This window comes from Notothenia rossii, assembly GCF_949606895.1.
Source record: "Notothenia rossii genome assembly, chromosome: 7".
NCBI lineage: Eukaryota > Metazoa > Chordata > Actinopteri > Perciformes > Nototheniidae > Notothenia > Notothenia rossii.
This window is the reverse complement of record NC_136905.1, coordinates 31,282,310-31,307,772: the sequence shown is the minus strand read 5'-3', so window position 1 is coordinate 31,307,772 and position 25,463 is coordinate 31,282,310. Positions and strand designations below refer to the sequence as shown.

General features: G+C 40.0%; 1 long non-coding RNA gene across 2 annotated transcripts; it reads left to right on the top strand.

The window, feature by feature from the left end:
• The first annotated feature begins 83 nt into the window (after positions 1 to 83).
• Positions 84 to 25,463, top strand: LOC307013392. Of its 2 annotated transcripts, XR_013800969.1 has the most exons (4): positions 84 to 575; positions 19,671 to 20,070; positions 22,612 to 22,752; positions 23,749 to 25,463. It is a non-coding gene; the product is annotated as an uncharacterized lncRNA (long non-coding RNA). The 2 variants fall into 2 exon arrangements; XR_013800970.1 differs by lacking the exon at positions 84 to 575 and having other exon boundaries at positions 18,676 to 20,070.

Genomic DNA, 25,463 nt, shown 5'->3' with positions numbered 1-25,463 from the left:
TTAACACAGACATTCATGGTTACATTACATTACATTGCATTTAGCTGACGCTTTTATCCAAAGCGACTTACAATCAGTGCTTGAATTGGGCCGGTACTCACCGGTACGCAGTACCGGCACTTCTGATTTTTACCCATGTAGTACCGGCACTTCTTACTGAGTACCGGCAAGGTGCCGGTACTCAGTAAAATGCCGGTACTCAGTAAAATGCCGGTACTCAGCCGCCGGCAATATACGTATATATTGTAAACGCAACGCAGCGCAAATGTGGGTCTGACTCTGCCTCACAGAGGGTGACTGGCTGTCTACATGACGTGGCCTGCCGACATTGCCACTTTCATACAGATCATACTAATGCCCTCGATTGGTCTCTGTGTGTCATTCAAGCTCGGGAGGGTGTGTGTTGGTGTATGTGTGGCGCGAGCGAGCGAGAAAGCGCGCGCACCGGTTACGTGTATTGTTGTTAGCATCTGGTGCTAGCTAGCTGCGCTAACGGATATAAGGAGCTTTTTCAACAACAAGGTGGAGGGAGAGTCCTTTGCTGTCAGACTGAGAGGCTGATAACTACAGCTCTGGTGAGGTAAATTACTCTCTTGAGTCTTTAGATAGTTAACTTAGTTTAAGTTATCTCAGTGGGTCTCAAACGGTTCGGTCAGCATCTATGTAAACACATATTTCCATTTGAGGGGGTAGTGATGAGTAAAATATGCATGAATAATACAAACAAAATGTTAACTAGGTGAAAAAAGGTAAGATAAACTTGTTGAGAGCTAAAACTAGTCTTTGCTGTTGCCTCAAAGAGGAGCAGGGGGGAGAGGAGGGAGACAGGAGAGGCCGATTCAGGAGCCCAGACACACTCACAACTATAAATGAACCAAAAACAAATAAATAAACAAGTTTCAATGTTTTTTCATATTGCATATTGTATGTTATTGGTTATGGCCATGTACATATGTTTTTATGATTATTTAAATGTATACATTTTAGTTTCATATGGGTGTAGTCTCTTTATTTCCCCCTCAAAATTCACCAGATTGATGCATTTAAGTCCAACATTTAAAAACAAATCTTACCGGGGGAGCATGCCCCCGGACCCCCCTATAGGATTTGAGGCCCGGCCCCACTGTTCCCAAATAGATTTGCAATTTGTTTTAAATAGTAACCCATCTCCATATGTTTCTTTTTGGGTAGTAGATTTAAACTAGAGGGCTATCACTTTGTGCAGCAACGCTATTGAGAAATAAATCCAGCAAAATGGCACAAAAAACTGGAAGTTGCCTCAGGGACGAGGAGTAATTTAACCAGCCAGTAGGAGTCAAGCTTTACTTTCTTTTATATCCATAAAGAAAAAGTAAATCTGTTTACAGTTGTTTCATTATGGATGTTGAGAGGTATCCATATATCTCTTCATTTTGCTCTCAAATTGCACCAGATTGATGCATCTAACTTCAATATTTTAAAAAAAGAATCCCGGGGGAGCATGCCCCCGGACCCCCCTAGACTAGAGGGTGTCAGGTCCACTCCCCACTTATAAAAATAGCACTTTACCACTGCACCCCCTCTAATCTCAGATGCACCCTGAGTCATTTTGTTTAAGTACAGTGAGCCTTTCTAAAATATACAGTAAAGAGACAAACCCACCAGCATTATAGGATATACTATGACTTTGTGCCAAATACTTGTTGCTGATTTAGAGTACTGGCACCTTTTTTATTCCAATTCAAGCACTGCTTACAATAAGTGCGTTCGACCGACAAAATACAAACTTGAAGAAAACAGAATCATATAAGTACTTCAGGTTTCATAGAGCTAAAACATTTCAAGTGCTACTCAACTGGCTTTAGATAAGCCAGTCCTTTATTAGTATATAAGTGCTTTGTTAATAATTCTATGGCTCGAAGTGGAGTCGAAAGAGATGAGTTTTCAGTCTGCGCCGGAAGATGTGTAAGCTTTCTGCTGTCCTGATGTCAATGGGGAGCTCATTCCACCATTTTGGAGCCAGGATAGCAAACCCACATGTTATTGCTGATGGGAACTTGGGTCCCCCTCGCAGTGCGGGTGCAGCGAGCTGTTTGGCTGATGCAAAGCGGAGTGCACGTGCTGGGGTGTATGGTTTAACCATGTCCTGGATGTAGGAAGGGCCAGATCCATTCACAGCATGGTACGCAAGTACCATTGTCTTGAAGTGGATTTGAGCAATTACTGGAAGCCAGTGAAGGGAGCGGCGTGGTGTGGGAGAATTTAGGAAGGTTGAAGACCAGACGAGCAGCTGCATTCTGGATGAGCTGCAGAGGTCGGATGGCACATGCAGGTAGACCAGCCAGGAGGGAGTTGCAGTAGTCTAGGCATGAGATGACAAGAGTCTGGACCAGAACCTGCGTTGCTTTCTGGGTCAGCTGGGGACGTAGTCTCCTGATGTGTATCTGCAGCAGCGGGTTGTAGCAGCTATATTTGCAGTGAAGGACAGTTTGTTATCTAGGGTCACACCCAGATTCCTTGCAGTCTGAGTCGGGGAAGCAAGAGAGGTGCCGATGTTGATTGTTAGGTCAAGAGTGGGACAATCTTTTCCCGGAAGGAAAAGCAGTTCAGTCTTGTCAAGGTTGAGCTTGAGGTGGTGAGCAGACATCCACTGAGAGATGTCAGCTAGACAAGCAGAGATGTGTGTGACGACCTGGCTCTCTGAGCGGGGAAAGGACAGAATTAATTGGGTGTCGTCAGTGTAGCAATGGTATGAAAAACCATGCGGGCTAATGACTGATCCGAGCGAGTTTGTGTACAAGGAGAAGAGGAGGGGACCAAGAACAGAGCCCTGAGGGACCCCTGTAGTTAATTGACAAGGGTCGGACTCCGACCCTCTCCAATTAACCCTGTAGGTGCGGTCTTTGAGGTATGAGGTGAGGAGGGAAAGTGCAGAGCCTGAAAATCCAAGTTTTTGGAGAGTGCGAAGGAGGATCTGATGGTTCACCGTGTCGAATGCAGCAGACAGGTCCAGAAGGATGATGACAGAGGAGAGGGAGGCTGCTTTAGCCGTGTGCAGTTCCTCAGTGACAGAAAGGAGGGCAGTTTCTGTTGAGTGACCTGCCTTGAAACCAGACTGGTGCGGATCCAGAAGGTTGTTCTGATGGAGATAACAGGAGGGTTGTTTAAAGACAGCGCGTTCAAGTGTTTTAGACAGGAACGGGAGGAGAGGGACAGGCCTGTAGTTTATAACATCAGATGGGTTGAGAGTGGGTTTCTTTAGGAGAGGGTTTACTCTTGGCTCCTTGAGACTGTTTGGAAAGTGACCAGAAGTTAGAGAAGTGTTGATTAAATGGGTGAGAAACGGTAGAATATCAGGAGCGATGGTTTGAATGGATAGGGTCCAGAGGACAGGTGGTAGGACGGGCAGAGGTAATGAGGGTAAGAACCTCACTTGGAGAGAGAGGGGAGAAGGAGGTCAGTGTGTGGGTGAAAGGTGGGTCTGGTGAGTAAAGGTGAGTCGGAAAAAGAAGAGCGAATATCATCAACCTCTTTTTCAAAGTGGTTAACAAAGTCGCGGAGGGGGAAGGGGCTTTAGGGGGGTCCAAGAGGGTGGAGAAGATGGAAAATAGTTTTTTGGGATTGGAATAGGAAGATTGGATCTTATCTTGAAAGAAAGTGCTTTTTGCCTGAGAGATCGAAGCAGAGAAAGAGGAGAGGAGAGCCTGATAGGTTAGGAGGTCGTCATGGTGTTTGGATTTCCACCATTTCCGCTCTGCTGCCCGAAGGATGGTTCTATTAGCACGCAGTGCGTCATTTAGCCAGGGAGCAGGAGGGGACTGACGAGCCTGCCGAGATGTGAGAGGACAGAGAGAGTCCAGAAGATGAATCTTATTGACTTTGGTGATACCCTGATATACCCAATAGCGCCACCACAACGTTGATATTTTTTGTTCTGAGTGAAATGTCTCCAAAATTACCTAATGGACTTCATTGAATTTGCAACACATGGTCATGGTCCTCAGAGGTTGAACTATATTTTTTTAGCTCAGAGGTTCCCAAACTCTTCCAGCTCGGAAAACAAAAAATATATTTGTGTATCCTTTGGGTCCAAACATACAAAAAGGGATCAGCTGAACCGAACAGTGTAGCAAAAGCATACAAATCTTTTCTTTTAATAAGAAGAAATTAATTCACATATTAAATGTTATGAATTTTTACTCTGCCACTTGGCTACTTAATTGAAGCAGGTACACAACCGATTTTGGATTATAACCCTAACTTTTGGAGACAGGTACTTTTTGTCATTTGCTAGGTCAAAGCTATTTAAATGATCCGGGGACATACAGTGCATCTGGGAGGTATTCATAACCCTTCACTTTTTACAGCCATATTTCAAAATGGATTAAATTCATTTTTTTTATCAACATTCGAGACACAATACCTCATAATGACCAAGTGGAAAAGGTTTTAAAATATTTGTTGTAAATTAATTAAAAACAAAACACTCATATCACATGTGCATAAGTATTCACACCCTTTACTCAATACTTTGTTGAAGCACCTTTGGCAGCAATTACAGCCTCAAGTCTTCTTGAGTATGATGCTACACGCTTGGCACACCTTTCTTTGGGCAGTTTCTCCCATTCTTCTTTGCAGATTGTCTCAAGCTCCATCAGGTTGGATGGGGAGCGTCGGTGCACAGCCATTTTCCGATTTCTCCAGAGACGTTCAATCGGGTTCAAGTCTGGGCTCTTGCTGGACCACTCAAGGACATTTACACACTTGTCCTGATGCCACTCCTTTGTTATCGTGGCTGTGTGCTTAGGGTCGTTGTCCTGTTGAAAGGTGAACCTTCGCCCCAGTCTGAGTTCCAGCGCACTGGAGCAGGTTTTCATCAAGGATCTCCCTGTACATTGCTGCATTCATCTTTCCCTTGATCCTGACTGGTCTCCCAGTTCCTGCTGCTGAAAAACATCCCCACAGCATGATGCTGCCACCACCATACTTCACTGTAGAGATGGTGTTGGCCAGGTGATGAGCGGTGTTGGCCAGGTGATGAGCGGTGCCTGGGTTCCTCCAGACATGATGCTTGGCATTCAGGCCAAAGAGATCCATGTTGGTTTCATCAAACCAGACAATTTGGTTTCTCGTGGTCTGAGATTCCTGTAGTCTAGGTGCTCCATGGGGGCCTTCATGTGCCTTTGGCTTCCTTCTGGCCACTCTACCATAAAGGCCTGATTGGTGGAGTGCTGCACAGATGGTTGTCCTTCTAGAAGGTTCTCCCATCTCCACAGAGGAACACTGGAGCTCTGTCAGAGTGACCACCGGGTTCTTGGTCACCTCTCTGACCAAGGCCCTTCTCCCGCTGCTCATTTTGGTTTGGGCAGCAAGCTCTAGGAAAAGCCGTGGTGGTTCCAAACATCTTCCATTTGCAAATAATGGAGACTACTGTGCTGCAGATATTTTTCTGTACCCTTCCCCAGATCTGTGCCGTGATACAATCCTGTCTCTGAGGTCTACAATCAATTCCTATTGAGTATGAATACTTTCCGGATGCACTGTATCTTAATATCTAGGTGCATTGGCACAACATTCAAGATTCCCAGATGATGTATCCTGATGACTTTAGTAATACTCTGTCTTTTCCTCGAGTGCCACGAAATGTCTCACCAACCATTGAACATTCCCATTGAATATTGTATAACTCCTTCATGTTTCTCTAAAGATGAATTTGAGCAACATTTTTCTTTAAATGTATGACCAAAATCTTTCAAAACTAAAAACATTCCAATATTTTTGTGAAGTGCTTATCCTAGTAAATGTAGCATACTGACGTGCTAAACTCAGATCGTAAACATAAAACCTTCTAAGCATCCTCATGTTGAGATTATCACTGCACGTTAGCATGCTGACATTAGCATTTAGCTCAAAGCACCACTGCACTGGTCAGCCTCAGAGCCACACATATGGCTGTACACTATATTATATATAAACATATGACGTGATTAAATATAGTCTTCGCTGCCCCCACCCTCTGGAACTCAGTCCCACAAATCATAAACTGTACTGACCTCCCCACCTTTAAAACACTGACCAAAACTCACCTTTTTAGACAAGCATTTACTGTGTGATGCCGTGCCCTTGTGATACGCGTGGTTTTATTGCTTGATTTTAATTAGACTTTTTATCATACCTTATTTTCTTTACCTCTGTAAAGTGTCTTTGAGCACCTGATAAAGCGCTTCATAAATAAAATGAATTATTATATAAATGTTACTGAAAATATTTTTAATGTGTAAATTCCTGTGACTTATTTCAGCTTTAGCTTTTCCTGGAAATCGAGAGGAGACCATTCTGCTGCCCACATCCCTGCTTAATGGTTTGTGAATCCAGTGCCCATAGGTTATCTCTGACCAGCATTGCAGCATAATAACGTGCCTGCATTTCTATTTTTACAATCTCTTAATAGAAACATAGGGACAATTTCTTTGTGCTCCTGACTGCATGCCTGAATCGGCTGAATGCTGATGCTGCAAGTGACAATTACTTTTAAAAATACAAAGAAGTATTGTGCCCACTGAGGCAGCAAAGCAGAGAGTAAATTGCCTAATTAAATACGTCCAACGCTGAACCGTCAAGGGGTTCTCATTTCCTTTCTGCCCTTTCGCCACAAGTGCAAATGAAGTAGGCTCTAAATAACCCATTTGTTTCAAGCCCGCTGAGCAGGAGGAGCTACTACACATTACTGGCTGCTGTTTTAAACACAGAGACGCAGACACCCAGCAGCCTTGAGGAATTGCAGGCACTCTTTGTCTTTCTACCCTTAATGGACAAAGGAAGTGTCAATTTAAAAGTTTTTTGGACAGTACACTGCTTTCTGTTGACACTGTGCAGCTCATTTGCTTTTTCAGACTACTATCTTATGAAAATATCAGTCTGAAAAAAGGTCTAATCCATATTCAGCCTTAGTAATTACTTGTCCATGGTTGGAGGGCAGTTCTGCTTGCTTCTCTTTCGTAAATGTATACAGGAGAAAAAAAAGGGAAAGGATATCCAATTGCAGCCACTTTGAAAGCCATAGCATGATAATGATTACATTGCTTACTACGTTTGTTGTTTGGCCTGTATTTGGTCATAAACCAAAACACTTTGTCAACAAAAAAGTTGACCTGATGGTGGCATTAGATAAAAACGACAACAAAACCAAGATCAATTGAGTTGCCAGTTGAGTAGCACTTGAAATGTTTTGGCTCTATGAAACCTGATCTACTTATATGATTCTGTTTTCTTCAAGGTTGTATCTTCTTGGTCGAACGCACTTATTGTAAGTCGCTTTGGATAAAAGCGTCAGCTAAATGTAATGTAATGTAATCAATTATTGTTTCACAGCAACTAATACAATAGGTTGCATGACATTTCTCACAAAACCACAAATATGAACCTAAAAATGGTATGAGAAAATGTCTGGGGATCTCTGAAACTATTGCGCTATCTGGGAACCATGTATCCATCTTGAAGATCCGATATTTTACTAGATAGGTGAAAACTTTGAACTGCTGGTTGCACTAGTTTAAACGTATTTGGGTAACCAATAATTCATATTCGTGGCACCAAGAATATCTGATAAATGAGGATCCATTTTTCCCAGAATTTAAATATCAACGTCGTAGTGGTCAATAGGAAACATCAGCCATTGTCATCTTTTTGGAACCATGAATGTCCATTTGAAATAAACATGGCATCCATCCAATACTTGTTGAGGTATTTCAATCTTGAACAAAATGATGGTCCCAGTAAAAAATGAAACGGGTACCAAAACGGGTAAATATATGTATCAAGAAAACATATTTAAGTTATTAAAAAGAGTTCAACCGAGAGTCAATATTTTTTGGAGTAGAATCTGAGAAAAAACATTATCCTCGAGAACTTGGAATATGACTAAAATAGTTGCCACTCTCCACTTCCTCGATGATATTGTTCTCATTTGAGATAAATGTCTATTAAAACAGCATATAACAACACGCATATGGAGTGATCAGGTCTACGAGCGCCACATGAATCTCAAATTGGATTTCCAGGCCTTTGCGTTTGCTAATGTGTTTGATATTATTTTCGGATTAAGCGAGACAGCGATGTGTGAGATTACAACGTTGTCCGTGGTCACTGTAGAAAGAAAGAGATCCTATTGGCAGAGGTCAAGCCATGTCTCATCTCTGAGAGGAAATGAGGCATTAGATTGACTTCCCGTTTTAGTCACCCAATCCTAATGGGTCATCTATCCTGAGAATCTTGGAGTCAGTCGGCAAAAACAGGAATCACAGAAGCTATGCTCTTTTCTTCTTTTCGGAGTCGCTATGGCGGTTAAAATAAAGACAAAAACATAGTATGGAAGTCAACTTTGTAATTTGTTAAAGTCTTCATAGTGTTGAAAAGGTGTAATGGTATACAGTATTCCTTGATTTGAGAATACTGCATGACCTTACCCTGCTATCTGGATCCTCCAATTTATCTTTTTACTGTACTCGTTAACGTCTTTATTATGCAATTGAGAAGCCAAATAGCTCCAATAAAAGCTGATTTGATATTCATTGAATGTATATTGCATTCTAAGATATCCCTGTTTTATTAACCATCATAAAACGTTTACTGTATGTACAAGCCATTGTTGTCAGGTATGAAATTACTTGGTGTTAAAGTTACTGCACATGCACATTTCAATCGTTACAAATGACCGTCAAGCAATTTTAGATTAGATGAGATGGGAAGAAGGGTTTTAGTAATCAGAAGTTTGGATGTTAAGTTTTCAGAAACAAGCTGAGCAAACTTAGCAATTAGACCCCTGCACATAATTTGGCTCCTGTGAAAAAGATCCTGAATGCCGAACAATGAAACAATCCTTATCAGGAGAAATAAAAGACCTTCATGATCGGCTAGTGATGCAGTGGCAGAAAAGGACATATTGTACATTTAATTTTATCGTCATTCTGTCTTCCCCTCGGGCGTCCCCAATCGCCCCATAACTTTAACAAGCACCCACATCTCAGCCTTTCTCTCCCATATTGGCTTTCTAACAAGGCCATGGGGCATATCACGGGGGCCTTCAGGGGCTCATTAGTTTCTCCAGTGGTCTCAACAAGCTGCAGTGGCAAACTTTGAGTAAACCCCTGCCAAGCCTTCGAGCAGGCCAGAAAGTCCACCTGCTTTAGGGGAAGATTGACACAGCTGCCTCAGCTAGCATAAGACAAAGAAAACTACTCAAAATAGCCATCCAGAAAGCACTTTTGGAACTTATAATGCTTATGACAGCTTAATGATGAACAGAAAACGTACTGTCATGAGTGGCTGTTCCAACGTGAGAAGACGGTGTGTGAGAGGGGGGGCGGGAAAGTGCAATGTTAGTTGGGCAGACAGACTGAGTTGAAAGCTGCGCTGACAGACAGCAGACGTATTGAGCTGACAGCTGACAGAGGAGATGGAGACCCTGCTGGATGTGGGGTGTTAGAAGGCTGCTGCAGCTTGATATCTCCTCCAGCACCAAGGGAGATGAATCGACTGCTGCCTCTGAGTCTGGAGACAAAAGAGCTTTTTCATCACTGTCGGGGGGGACAAAATGCTTATCAGCAGTTGTGTTCGGGTTTTATTATGGAAAAATAAGCAGTTAAGTTTCCTGTAGCTGTTAATCGGCCTTCCTGCGGCAGGGTGTGAGATTGACTCAAAATGCTTTTAACAGAAGCTGAGTGTAAAACAAAAATATTTTACTAGAGGTAGCCTGATTGATGAAAGACTTAGGATATAGATATTTTTATTATTTAGCAAAGATAGATCATTCAGAAGTGAGTGAGATGAGTTCTACTGCGTATGGACCTCTGTGCTGCTGCTGCTGCCGCTGCTGCTTCAGGGAGGTTTTAAATGAGGGATGGATAGAATTGGAAACAGGAAGAGACGGAGAGGGGGACGGTAAAGACAGGGCAATCTGTCAGCACTCACAGCTAAGACAAATGATCCAATCTGCACAGAGTCATGTCTCTTGCATGCCTCAATGGTGCACCCAGTGCAGCTGTGGTACGGCCGTAACCGTTTTGGATCTAGAATGAAGAGCAAAGTAAAAACGATCTTTAAAAAAAGTGGATGCTTCGATGACTTTGACTTGCACGCTGCTTCATCCGCAGCCCCAGGAGACTTGATGATTATAACTATGTGCTGTGAAATACGCTAATGATATGAGAAACATATAAGAGAAACAGCTTATTAAAATGTGACCTGCATCCGTTCCGCATGGATATCACTTGTAGAAGACAAGAAAACCAGTTGCTAATTAAGACATGATTGAACTTTAAAGTAACATTTGGTATAAGAAAAAATATATCCCACTTGAAGTTAGTAAAATGAATTTTACCATAAATAAAATTACAATTAAGAAATGTATTTGAGAGTAAGAGGCATATGACATGCAACAAAGGCCCCGAAGCCGGAATACAACTCGAGACGTTATCGCTGAAAGGTTAGTATTGTCTGTAGATTTCCATTGTAAAGGGAGAGGTTACATATGTCTGGTTTCATTGTCAGAAATTGTCCTTTTGGACACTGGAGGTGGACAGAAGAATGATGGCCAAGTGGCATCTCTTTTAGACACATGTGTCAACCCCCCCTCTAGCAAACTTTGTCTGCACTGAGCAGCTCAGATCAAATCACTGTAGTGTGAACAAAGATAGTATACTGATTATTTTCCCGTGTTAAACAGTCCAAAACAGCAAAAGAACAGTTGTTAGCTTAAAGCTAGCGAGGTGAACCAACCATGTGCTACTCAAGTCGCTGTTAAATTTATTTCTATAAAACAGGTTAACCCCTATGTACATCTTTACTTTATTTGTATGTGAATGTACCTATGACATATGCATTGTTGTAGTTCTGAATGCACTAAGATTCTAGCAGCCATGCTGATGGCTTTTTGTGGCTGTACTTCAACACAGTGTTCTTGTCATTCCAGAATTGGAGGACATTTCATGTCCCACAAATCTAATAATCCATGCCCAAAAAGCTAAAACATGCACATGTTGTGTTAAATATACTTGTCTTGAGACAAGATGCATATAAAGTTGTAGAAAAAGTGGTTTCAAAATATTATTTAAAATATCAAATAGCTCTCGAACATCCCCTAAAATTGCCTTTTTCTCTTGTCTCAGCTTCTTGGTGACCAACTTGCATGTCAATTTACCTTTATTGACATTATTCTATTGATATATGTCTCTTGTAATGGTAAAATCAATTTGTTAAATCATAAACACATTTTAAATAACAGTAATTTTGCACAGAAGGTGTGTCCCACAACATGCGTGAAACCCTGTTACCGAAACCTTTTTAGCTTGGCAGAGGAAGTGAAAAACCTGTTATTCACATGACACAGTGGAAAGGCCACCAGCAAGCCATGTGCTAGTGCCATGAGTAGACCAAAACTAAGTCCTCTCTTTTATTTTTTATATATTTCCAATCTTGTCGCTCTTGAAGGAGTGTGGCACTCATACAAACGCAACCCTGTTACTCACATTATGAGACTAAAACAAATTCATTTCAAATGTATCTTTCTTTAGTTCAATATCTAAGTGTCCATTCCTTGACAATGGCATTACATTGTGCAGCTAGCATTAATTCCTGAGGTAAAAGCTCAAATTAACATTGATTTGCAACCCTGTTACTTGCAACCCTGTTACTATAATTAGAGTAACAGGGTTAATTCTTCATTGGAAAATATATATAAAATATCATCAAACAACATTTCTGTTGTCCTGAGTATTTATTTGTCACATTTATGTCATGATCTACAATCAAAAGTAATGTAGCCATTTAACCCTGTTACCTTACGCAACCCTGTTACTCTAATTTCAACCCTGTTACTATATCATTCTCTATTAAAATAATACAATTAAACCAGTTTTATCCAAAAATGACATGATTATTTAATGTAAATGTGACTTTCTTTACTTAACAATAAAGAATGTATTGAAGAATGCTTTTGAAAACTTTTTCTGCTTAATGAGTATTTGTAACAGGGTTGCACAAAGCATGGCACACAACAAATAAAACATCTAATAAAAAGTGTACATTTGATGCCTTGGCTGGGCCAATCACTTTTTTTGATGGTGTATTATCTGTTTTTCCTTTTACATAACAAAAAATAATAGGTTCATTTTTCAAAAATGTTGGTGTCTAAATTGTCCTCCAATTCTGGAATGACCCAAAATTAAGCTATGCGCTAACATCAGATCGCTAACCAGCTATAGAGAAAACTACCAGGTACATTTTAAGTACGTATAATGTTCAGCAGTGCTAACTTGCACTAAAATAAATGCCTGTTTCGCAGGTATTTGGTTATAACCCAAAGTACTGGATAAGTTATATCCAGGAACAGTGTTGGGTGTAACGCGTTACAAAAGTAACGGAGTTACAGTAATATATTACTTTTTGCTGTAACGAAGTAATGTAACGCATTACTAATGAAATGTGGGTAATATATTACCCGTTACAATGCTCAGTAACGCAGTTACAACACATTTTAACCCAAAATTAAATGGTGTTTTGTTTTTTAAGAATGTACTAACATAGCGAGACATTCCGACACCGGACAAATTGTGCGGGTAGATTAGTAAACCTGGTGTTTACCCTTCAGGCTTCGCGTCGAGATCTTCGGGGAAGTTGAACGTTATGCAACCATTCAAAAAAGAGAACGTAGCGAAAAATACTAACAACAAATTGTGTCAGGTGCGCGTGACCTGCTCCGCTGCGCGTGCATCATTTCCAAAGTGCTTCCACAGCAGTGACACACATCTGATCTGTGGATAATCATTTATACGAAAATGGTTAAAGCAACCATCACTAAACGCCAGCAACACTGCATCTACTGCAGACAGTAGCAACAGGTCAGATGCGGACATCACGTTACCCTCCGTTGTGGAGACTAGCTTACTCCCTCCCGCCTGACTCGCCAGCCCCGGAGCATCAGTCTTCGTCGCCCGAAACTACGCCGCCCCTCTGCGGCCCGCAGGTGCCAGGTATATCTAAACAACTACCCGCCTGTACAGTGGGGTAAGGCGGTCATTTTGCAGCTTGTGCCTTGTGGTATAAAAATAGACAATGGCTAGAATATTCATGTGAAAATAGTACCATATTCTGACATGCCTTTAGAAATGTTGGGTCAAAAATAATGCATACAATAGCAGATGCCTTCACCACGAATGGCTAAAAAAATATCTCATATCCCAAGCTTATTATCAACGAGCTGATGTTGCAGCTGAAATGTTCTCCAGGTCACAAATTCAACCTCACATGATGATGTGATACCAGTTTTCAAGCACAGTAAATATTCTCTTCCCAGCGTATATGATGGGACCAAGGTGATGATTTAGTAGGCTACATGGTTTTAATAATACTTTTGCCTTTCAATGTTTGCCATTTCAAACCATGAGCATGGTTTAAATCAGGGGTTCTTAACCTTTTTGACCTTGAGGCCCAATTTTTATAGTACAAAGTGGCCCGGGGCCCATTAAATATTAACACTGTATAGGTTTAATTGACCTCATTCTCGGTTTGATTTGTATTCAATAATAAACCAAATCCACTAACTGTTTAACAAGCAAAAACCTTATCAAATAAAATGACATGATAAAATGGGATCATCACAAATACTTTTATTAAACATGTGTATGTAAACCTACACATACTGTATCAAGACACCGAACAGGCTGATAATTCCTGGACCAAATCAAGCTGTGACAAGAAAAAATGTCAAGGATCAAGTCAGGCTTTTAAATAATAATAAAAAAGACCAATATTAGGATTTTACTTTAAATTAATAAAAAAAAAATATATATATATATATATATATAAATAATCAATCAATCAATAAAAGGGGGTGATAAAATAAATGCATTCAAATAATATAAATCTATTTTTAAATTAAATAAATAAACTAAATGAAATTGAAATAAAGTGCAAATGAAACTATAGCCTTATAATCTGCAAAGCTATTTGAAAATTGCTTCAGCAGTCTCCATTTTTGCATGGCAGAACCAGAATAATCTTTATATCTGTGACAAATGAACAATGACACAAATAATAACAACAATGAACAACAATAACAACAATAATACAACTCCCTTTTTATCTTGACCTCTTAATGAGACACTTGGGCCTGCTTCTGAGACATAATCAGATCCAGTCTGGGTGGAATGGGAGAAAGGCTCACTCTCAGAGTAGACTCCAGTGTTGCTCTGAGTCTGTTTCGGGCTTTGGTCTTAGTTGTGGCCACAATGGAGAATCCTGATTCACACAGGTACGTAGTTGTGAATGGGAGAAGGAGTTTCACAGCCCTCAGTGCAAGACATGGGTACTCCTTTGAGACAGCAACCCAGAATGAGCCCAGGTCCAGTTTGCCCCACTGCAGCTTTAAAGTGCTGTCAGTGGAAACGTCCAGAAGCTGGGATTCCAGGTGTGAGGGCAAAGCAACATCATTTGCAGTGGGATCCACTGAAAATGGGTCCAAAATCCACATGTTTCCCTCTCTGGGATCCTCAGGAAAGTAGTCACCAAATTTCTCTGCCAGTTGTGAGAGGTGCTGGGAGACTGAGTCGCTGATCTTCACCTGAGGGGAGTTTTCCAAAATGTCAGACAAAAGTGGAAACATGTCCATCCTATTTTCCTGGGCCCTCTTGGTCCACAAAGCAAGTTTCCTCTTGAAAGCTTCAACTTTGTCTGCAACACAAAATATGTTGCTGTTTCTTCCTTGAAGTGAGGTGTTCAGTTGGTTCAGTAGTGAACAAATGTCACAGAGGTAGGCAAGTTTTGCTGTGAACATTGTGTCAGCATAGTAATCTACAAGATTAGATTTTTTCTCACTGAGAAAAGAGAAGACCTCATTCCTCAGTTCAAACAAACGATTGAGGACCAGTCCTCTGGAAAGCCATCTCACTTCACTGTGATATAGCAGTTGGACATGATCTGCTTCTATGTCCTCACAAAGCTTAGCAAAACATCTGGAGTTCACAGCATTGTTTTTAATAAAGTTTATGGTTTTCACACTTACATCCATCACCTGTTGGAGGTCTGGTGACATCTTTTTTGCTGCAAGGCTTTCACGGTGGAGAAAACAGTGTGTCCATTTAGCTTCTGGTGCACGATCAAGGATCTGTCTAATGACACCATGATGCCTGCCAGTCATTGATGCTGCACCGTCCCTGCACACCCCGACACAGTTCTGCCAGTCCAGGCCGTTCTCAGTGAAGTAGTTATCCATGCAGCGGAAACATTCCTGAGCCGTAGTTCGTGTTGGTAGCTCTCTACAAAACAGTATGTCTTCGTGCAAACTACTGTCCCAGCGATAGCGAACAAAAACAAGCAGCAGTGCAGCATTCGTGACATCCGTGGACTCGTCTAATTGCAAAGAAAAAAAAGGGCTGCTTTTTATTCTTTCTATAAGTTGATGCTGTATGTCTGATGCCATGTCCGCGATACGGTGACTCACAGTGTCGTTTGAGAGTGGGATGGTCAGCAGCTTTTTTGCAGCGGCCTCTCCGACCATCTCACGGCACATATCAACAGCGGCAGGCAGAACCAACTCCTCCGCTATGGTGAATGCTTTCTTACTCTGTGCCACACGTCTGGCTACGAGGTAGCTCGCTTTCAATGCACATTTAGAGTTGCTTGTCAGTGACACGACAGACCTTTTCTGCATCTGCAGCCCACTTTCCTTCCTCTTAAAATATTCCACCGGCTTTCCCTCGAGATTCGGGTGCTTGGTCTCTAGATGCCGCTGTAGTTTTGAGGGCTTGAGGGCTTCGTTGGACAGCATTAGCCCACACTCCACACACTGGGCTTTTGGCACTGCCTCTGTTCCTCCATTTACGAAACCGTATTTAATGAAGTCGAGATTGTATTTCCGTAAAAACTTTGTCTTTTGGGTGGGGGGGTTGGCCGGACATTCGTCTTCATTTTTTCTTTTTAAAAACTTCTCCATTTTTGCCGCTTCATCTATGTGTATTGGCGCTTGTTAACAACTGAGTGGTAATAAAGATACATTGACAAAAAAAAAAACGCCACCACGTGGTCGAAAGCTGCACGCAGTCTCGCGGCCCTTGCGGCCCACAGGTGCAAAACTGAAAGTTTTTTGTGGCCCTCTGGGGGGCGCTGGCGGCCCAAGTGTGGGCCGCGGCCCTATGGTTAAGAATCACTGGTTTAAATAATATTTGCCTTGATTTACAATATTTTAACCTTCATTATAGTCCTTGACAGCGGTCTGTACTGCTGTATTAACAATGTGTCACATGTTAAGAATTTACAATCAGAATCGAGTATTCAACTAAGCCCTGTAATACAAGTTGTTAGTAGCCTTAAGGGCCTACACAGTTGTTATGCTATACCACATTGCCCTTCACTGGATGCATAATGAGCTGCACTAAACTACATTTTAGCATTTAAAATACCTAGCTATTCTTTTGCGGTTATTTTGGTGAAAGTAACTAAAAAGTAACTAAAGTAGTGTAACTCATTACATTTCAGAGACAGTAATATTGTAATGTAACTTATTACTTTCAAAAGAGAGTAATAAGTAATATGTAATATATTACATTTTGGAAGTAACTTGCCCAACACTGTCCAGGAACACCACATTTAATTTGTATTAATATATGTAGGCTAGGTCTATTTAATAAGAACCCTTTTTTTCTTAGATATTGATCTGAACCAGACAACTGCTAGCTTTGCTGCTAGTTTAAATACAATACATTGCCAAACTTTTCTTTCTCTCAAATTTAAACGGATAAAATAATATCCTTTATCTTTTCAGCTTTTGTAGATCACAAAAAAAAACTGTAGCCAGGGAGAGAAAAAGCGACTAAGGCACAAAATTGCTCCGCATATTTCTCTCCTGTCCTCCCCCTCTCTGTTTTCCAGGAGTCTCATCTGATTGTAGCTCCAGGATAAAGAGGCCTTCTCTGTGTGTAGCAGACCCGACCCCTTAACCCTACGGCATCACATCCTTCTCATGATAGACCCAAGAAAAGCGGAAACCTGGAACTAAAGCGAATAATAGGCAGAGACATATTCCTACTGGCCAACCTAGGAACGGTTTCCACGGTCTCTGTATGTGCATGCGCGCCAGTTTGTGTGTTACCCATTGTCTCTTGCCAAAGAGAGGCCTTTTGTCTGTTCCAATATATTTCCATGAATCTATCTTTAGATGATGAGACCGAGTCCAGTTTTCTGAATGGTTCCAGGACTGTGCGCATTGTGAGTCTCTGAGGTATTCATGTTTTGAGGAGTTGCTGGATGTCCTCCTAAATTATAGTTCCCTCCACGCGCAGTTCTCCTATAGGCAGCCCGTCCTATCAGACAGAAACCTTTATTCAGCGGAGGGTTTGTCGCTGAGACAGAACAAAGCCCCCCGCCATCCCGCAGAGGCGACAGGTGGAGGGGAGGACGTTTTTGACAAGATGAGTGCATCATCTCATCTACTTTCTTGTCAAAGTGCCTCTTCCTTTTCTTGCTAGAATGTCTACCTATATCTCAAGGGGAGAAAAAAATACAATAATTGTCTTCACATGCATTTCCTTGTCTTCTCTCCGTATTTCTCATCTTAATTGTTCACGGGTGGTGCGACGGGAGCGTCATGATGGATATTTCAAAACTTAGGAAAATCAAACCAAAACTAATGAAAAAGCTAGAAACCATTGGGGGTAAATGGGAAAAACTCCTTTAAAATGTTCTGCTGATGTGCTTTGGATTAGCTAACACATTTGGAAATGCTCTAATGCTTATATTCACACATTTTCAAAGAAACACAACAGATAAAGGGTCTCCTTATTGTTTGTGGGCAAAACTAAAGTGCTTCATCTAAAAACCCTAACCCAAAATAAATAAGAAGTCCCTTTATTTGCGAGTACCGGGGTCTTGTATCTTTTATATCATGCACTTGATGCATTATAAAGATTTGGAGCTGTGCACACTGATACTTTTCATTATCTAGTGACATGTTCAGCCTTCACAGAACTAAATTATAGTTTCACCTCCTTCAAGTAATCTCACAATTTGTTCAAGGGGCATGTCTTTGAGGTATTGTTCCAAAAGTCTGAAAATGTGATATTAAATTGTTTTAAACCTAAATTTTGGACCTGTCTGTCTCCACTGCCTCTTAAGACAATTCAATCCTCATGATGCCTCCGGCTGCGGATCTCATTGTTTCAACTTTAATAGGCTCTGTAACGGAGTTAAGAAATGAATCAATTGAACTTTCTGAAAGCTTCTTGCAGTACCCTTTGCAGAGAATGAATCACGGTCACGATATGAAGCGTAAATGTAATTTTGCAAAGGAAATAGGGAGGGAGAGACAAGCAGTTTTTTCTTTTTTTACTCAGCTTTAATTGCAGTGCATGTTATTGTCTGCGGGAGTATCACAGACATTTTTACCATACTGTGGATGTCATTATAATTAAACTACACTAGTTCTAACCCTCACTCTTAGTACTTGTGGCTTCTACAATAATTTTAACACAAAGGAACCAAACCAAGAAAGGGGGAGAAATGTTTTTCCCAAACGCAAACACCTTTTGTGATATGTCAATATGGCAATATGGCAATAGTTAAGTGAAGGTATTTCACTTAACATCAAAACCATCTTCACCACTTGTACATGTTAATTTCAATGTACTAGTTATGGAAAATACTGTTCAAACTCAATTGTGTGGCTATACAAATAATTGTTATGATGCTGCTAAATGTTTTATAATGTTTGATGTGACTTGTTTACTTTACTGCTAACACCAGTGTGTTCTTTTGTCCCTCAGAGGTATTGTTACCATTGCAAAAATGCTAAGCTACGCTAACCATAAGGATTAACCCTATGGGGAAGAAACGTATTAGGATATAAAAGTCAAGATATCCTAATGGGTTATCATATCATGTCACTCTTTTTACTCCAACACCACTTTAAGTTGTTACAGTTGCTTAACCATAATAAAATATCAAAGTTGGGTGCAGAAAACCGTTAAGCAACCATTTCTAACCATTGAAATATCTATTACAAAGGAACATTTGAATTAATAAACAATAAAATACACCCTTGTTCAATTAAATACCTTTAGTAGTTTTGCTGCTAGTTGGTCTGGTATGAACAACGGTTAACCTTTGTATCTAAAAAAAAAAAGGTGCCTTAATTGAAATTGTGCCTTTTTTATTACATGTGGAAACCATTTTCTTTTTAAAGAAAACAGTGGACGACTTCACCGGTTGCAAAAAGAACAGTTGTATAGAAGTCTATGAGAAAATTACTTGATTTATTACCACAGTAGAAATTGTTCTTATTAGTTTATCTTAATCGCTAGTTCAAAGCCTTTTTCAATAAGATGTTCATTTTGTAAATGATGGTCCCATTAAGAGCAAAATGGATACTTATACTTGGCATACTTGTGATTGAGAAGTCTCTTCCACAGCATTGTCTGGTTTGGGTTTTGTCCTTGTTTTCTTCTTACCCTTTCACAGTCTGTCTTCACTCATTAGTTGTACCTAACTCCACCCTCTTGAGTCACTTCTGCTTCCCAAAAATGGCAAACTGGTCCAATCTCAATCCATTTACCAATGAATGACATCACATTGATTATATTTAGAAAGATTTTGCTATGTCATTACCAAGCCCATGTGCAAACGTTATTGTGCTTCTTCTTCAGTTCAACAGTTATCCCATAATTGCCACTTCCTGCTGCTCAGCGAACCGATCTGCCCACATATCAAAACACAACTTCAGAAAACAAAGCTAAGTTGGACACGATTTGATTCTTCGAAATCTAATCCGTTGCTCGAAAGTTAAATTCCTCCAAACATTTCAGACGAGCAAGCTGACATCTATCATAATGTGTAACCTTTTTTTTCTCTCCCTCTGCTGTTTTCATACTAGTAAATGATGCCTCTCGGGTTATCAGAGTCTCAAGCAGGGGATGTTATTACAGCAGCCCTTTTCCTCTGATCTTCCTCTGTCTACTTGTTATCCCACAGCTCCTTTATCACTTGAGCGGCTCCATCATTACAGTACGGAGCTGCAGAAGAAACCAGCAGGACATGAAGACAAGGGTATAATGTTATTGTTTGTTATGAGGGTTGTGGCGCTTATAGGGCGCAGTATACACTTCATCAGCTCTGATGGTGGTGAGAACTCCAAATAAGAGAGGGTGACTCACTGGCCAGTAGGGACGATGATGTGATTACAGTGTGTGCATGCATAGCCGATCTGTTGTCATTAACATTTTACAGTCCTCTTTGTAACATCAGTGTAGCAAGCACAGTATCATTGCCTGTGGCCTTGGCCCCGCCTCCAACCCTGCCAGCCTTCTTCAGGTTCACTGCCGCCGAAGTGGAGGATGTTTGAAAACTCTGTTAATGGGCACGTCGAGAAGGAAGCATTTCAATTTTTCCACAGCAGCTGTCTGCCTGACTTTGTACACCCTCACACACACACACACACACACACACACACACACACACACACACACACACACACACACACACACACACACACACACACACACACACACACAATACACACAATACACACACATATGCAGTCCCCCCCCTCACTAATTAAAGTTGGCGTTTGCCTGATGTCCTTGAAGGTAAATTAGCTCGCAATCTGCGGTTCTTGATTTAAAAAAAAAAATGTTATGAAGCATATTTCAAAACAACCCGGGCTTGCACATCATCATTATAATAGTTTACATACACACTAAACACTTTATATGTTCACTATAGGTAATGAATGAGACATAAAGAGTGGATATACTGTAGCAACTTAGGTGTCTAACAAAAACAAATTGTTTTTTTGAGATATCCAGCAATGTTATTATTTGTCTTTTTCTGAAACATATAAAAGAAAATTACAAAGACAGTTAGCTCAGGACAATGATTAAATAAAAGGTTTTTCTTATAAGTCACACATTATTGTTCCAATGTATTCGTATCATCCACAAATTACAAATAAAAGTCCTGTCATAAAAATGTGGCTTAAGTGAGAATACATGAATATATCAGCAACCTGTAATAAAGTTGTATAATTAGTCGGGTCCTGGTTTCCTAGTGGTTTGAATATATTTGTATACTACTAGGTACCCATCTTTTGCTCCTCAGCTACATCATTATTATGGATAAGAATATGCCCAAAATTATATTTAAAATATTTTTGATGCAAATTGTATCTTGTTGAATCGTGTTAATTATTGGTTTGAGGATATGTACTGATCCATTAAAGGGGCCCTATTGAGCTTGTTTAAGCTTTCCCTTTCCTGTAGTGTGTAATATAGGATTTTGTGCATGTAAATGGTCTGCAAAGGCTAAAATCCATAACACTCCCCCCCCCATGCCTGAAACGCCTCCACTGGACTCAGTTTTGTACTTCCGTAACATAGTGACAGCCCTATTTAACACTCACCCGTTTGTAACAGCCTAACGTTGTATGTGACAGGCTAAGGAACTGTAGCACAGGCAGTATTAGAAATATAATAATGAAGCCTGGAAATTAGCATAATAGGGCCCTTTAACGTTAAAGCAGCGTTAAAGTTGTTGTTTATCAAATAAGAGCTAGTTTTACCTTATCTATATCCTTTAGTATTCTCTGTAGCAATGGATCATATTTTACAAAATTATCTTTTACCTAAAAACCACATGAAAGAATTGCAATCACATACCTAGATACATCATGATCTCCTCTCATTATATGAGAATGAAAAATGTAACCATGGTGATAAGGTGATGGTGATACTTGTAGAAGAGTATACTGGGACACATTAGTAACCAAGCTTGCTTTTACAGTAGCTTTATTGCATGCAAACACACAGGCCAAATAAGAAATGGTTTTGAGACTGCGCATCTAGCAGATCCCACCGGAATTAGGGATACTCATTAACAAAGAACTCACATCATTTCTTTAATCTTCATAAATCAAAGATATATTGGTGAAGTAACAATGCCCCACAGACATCATTTTATAGGATCCATTTAAAATGAAATTGACAAATGGTGTCTCTCCGGGAAGAGAGAACAAGATTGAAGTTGAGAAAAAGATGAAAAGAGGGAGAAAGCAAAACACATTGACTTGACAACAATTTTGGCTGCCCTAGACCACGTGACCAGTTGTCAGATCAAGTTTTCTGGTCATGTTTATCCCCACATTGTTTAAGGGATTTGCAGTATGATAGATTAATCCCTCTTGAGCTGCACTTTTTGCATACTCCAGTGAATTGCAAGAATTTGGTTTTATCAGTAGGTTTTTAACTCAAACTACCAAGTAGTGACAATATACTAATGAGAAAGGCCTTAACTTGACCTCACAAAGAAAATATGGAATATGTGGGCTGGTATGTAGGGTGGGCAGCCACTTACAAAAGCTAATTGAGTTTTTATCCTTCTCATCTGGCATTGGCTCATGTACAGAGGGTAACCGGAGAGATACTAATTGCCCAAAGCGTTGGCTTGTGGACGGTAATAGAGGTATCATCAAGTACTATCTATTATCTACATATTGTGCTCATGTTACATAGCACTTGAAGAATATTGCATTGCATCTGTACGGAGGCTGTCTGAGCTTGTACTGTATCTGAAGCCTATTTCATTATTCTCCAGAGCTACTGCCAGACTGCTTTGCTGGTATGGAAACTCGTCTCATTTAATACGGAGAATAGAAAATGACAACACGGAGCGCAAAGGGGCGGAACAACGTACTTGACAACTGGAGGCCGAGATTGTAACTGGAGATATGTGAATGTAAGTATTGTCACATTCACTGAAGCTCTCAAGAGAGAGGGCTGTATTAGAGATCTTGGATATTATACACTAAGCTGACAAAGGTATAGAGGCCTAAAAGTGACCATTTGTAAAAGGTTATTAGAGAATTTGAGATAAACCTGTGCATCAATTAATAATTTTGTTGGATAAAAGTTCAAATCAAATAATAATCCAGTACCAATTATAGCAAATGTTCTATTTTAACTACCTAAGTTTCATTTATTTTGGCATTCTCCAACACATTCACGTATTAACTCTTAATAATAGCTATCACACACAGCATAGTAGCTACAGTATATTATCCTGCAAGCTAACTCAAACAAAGCTAACTAGCTTACACTACTTAGCAGTTAACATAGACTTTATTATCTGTGTTGTTACTGTACATGGAACTTTAATTTACAAAATGAACATCCAGCTGTATTGAAGAAGGCTTGAAACTATTAAAAGAACATAAAGTTATTAGGAAAATGCTTACTAAGGTAATAAATAATATGAGAAGCATGGTCATTTTCTCATAGACATCTATAGAATCAGACTTCTTTTTGTAAGTAGAGAAGTCAGATCTAAACACATAAAAGGAAAATTTGCTTTCTTTCTGAGGTTATAGGGAAAAGCATTTGGATTTATCTTCACACTCCATTTATTCATAGATTAAGTCAGAAATATAAAATAATACATTATGCAATACATACTTAAATTGTTCAGAATGGGGCCCCATAACAGGGTGAGTAATGTTGTTTCAACAGGCTCCACCTAAACCTTCCTGGATGGAAAAATTCAGGATAGATATTCTGCCGTATCAGCTATAACAAGGAGACAAGTATAAATAGTTGTCCAACATTTAACTTTAACCAGAACAGAGATGTGTAAGGAGCCGTGAAAAATGAATTCATTTTAGGCAAAATAACAACTTCCTATTTGCTCTGTAAGTGGTGTAGCTGGAGGAGTTTAACCAGTGTCTTGTACCAACAGATTAATGACGGGAACACAGCTTTCGTTTTCTGTGTGGACCATGTAACACCATTCCTTGAAGGCCTGCAGAGTGTTCTAATTTGAATACGTTTTCCCCACATGACCTTGTAAAAGTGTTGCAGGAAGTCGTGATCAAGCTCCTCCTGGCTGTCTCCGCTCCCGGTGCTTTGCTGCTGATGCTGAGACCATTACTCACTGTGACACACTCTGCTGATCAACATCAAATTACCCAGTGCTTAATGTTGTTCCCTGCTGACCGTCGGCCTCGCAAAACAACCACCAAGGCTGTACGAAACGCAGCATCATAATTGTTTAAAGTGCTTTCCTCACCAAATCCCCATTCACTGCTGTACTTCTTTTTGGAAAACTTTGTAATGTTTGCTATGCAACTTTGTTTGACATTCTGGTTGATTAGTTATTGATCATTTTCTCTGAAGTACTGTGGGAAAATCCACACACTATGCAAGAGAACATCTTTTTACCTCCTGAGGTGAAAATTGCTCTGTGTGACAAACAATGCTGGGTACAGTAAAGACTTTAATTATTCTGTACACCTCGGAAATTGGACAAAGAACAAGAGTTATTTTTGCCCGAACTCAATATATTCTTAATATGACACATTAAGGAGACCTTTGAAATGTCCTTTGTTCTCAGCAATGTTATTCTACGGTGGCCGACAGGTGCAAACGCGTGCAGTTAAAGAAACGATCCAAATAAAAAAACACAAATATGCCACACATGCAAATGAAGAAACATAAACTTAACCAACTTGAAAACACATGCACAGCATTTAGAAAACATTGACCACCTTGACGAAACAAGCCCAGCGTTTACTATAAGCGTTGCATTATACTCTTTGCTGCAAATACAATACTCTGCAAGAAGCTCAAAAAAGAGTGCACTTGTTGGCTTTCAGGGATTATAATGTTGGCCAACTGTGAATTGAAACTTACCAACAATGTTTTATTGACTTATATTTACAATGTGATCGCATGATTTGTTCCGATATTATTGCAGATCTTCTGTAAGCTGGCTAGCTAATGGAGCTTGTATAGTAATTTCAAATAAAAGGACAAAACACTTACAATTATGAAACAGACTAACTCTTCCAACAGAGACAGTTTTGAAAGTGAAGCACATCCCTCGGAATGGAAGTGTTTTGGGCTGTTGTAGCGCATTTGCAACTGTCATCCACTTATTATTCCCTAAGTGAATATATGTTTCTCAAAAGCAATGTGTTTCAATCTCTATAGTTTATGATCTACCCTGGAATAGCCAGGCAATTCATTTTTTCTTAACCATAGACACTGATATTTTTAGATTAAATTGACTTTTAATCACTGAAACTGCAATTAAAGTGTCCATCTCTGTTCATTCCATTAACTGTGAAGGTAGCCCTTTCCAATCTCTTACAATAAGACCCCGTGAAAATAGGGATGACCCTGCACCAAAAACAGAAAACAACTAAGGTTTGATTGATTGGTTTTCCGTACATATCTGAAGGTACTGTACTTTCCTCGTTGTTCTTTTCTCTATCTGTTTTATTCTCCCTCTCAGGTACAACATACACACTTCAGAATATATACTGTAATAGTATCTCTATCTTTACCATACAGTGTACAAAAATAAATCAAACCAGAAAAAGTAAATGTCAAATCAATTGTATTCTTAGAGACATTTGTCACTTCAATCAAATGTTATTTCAGGTTATTTTA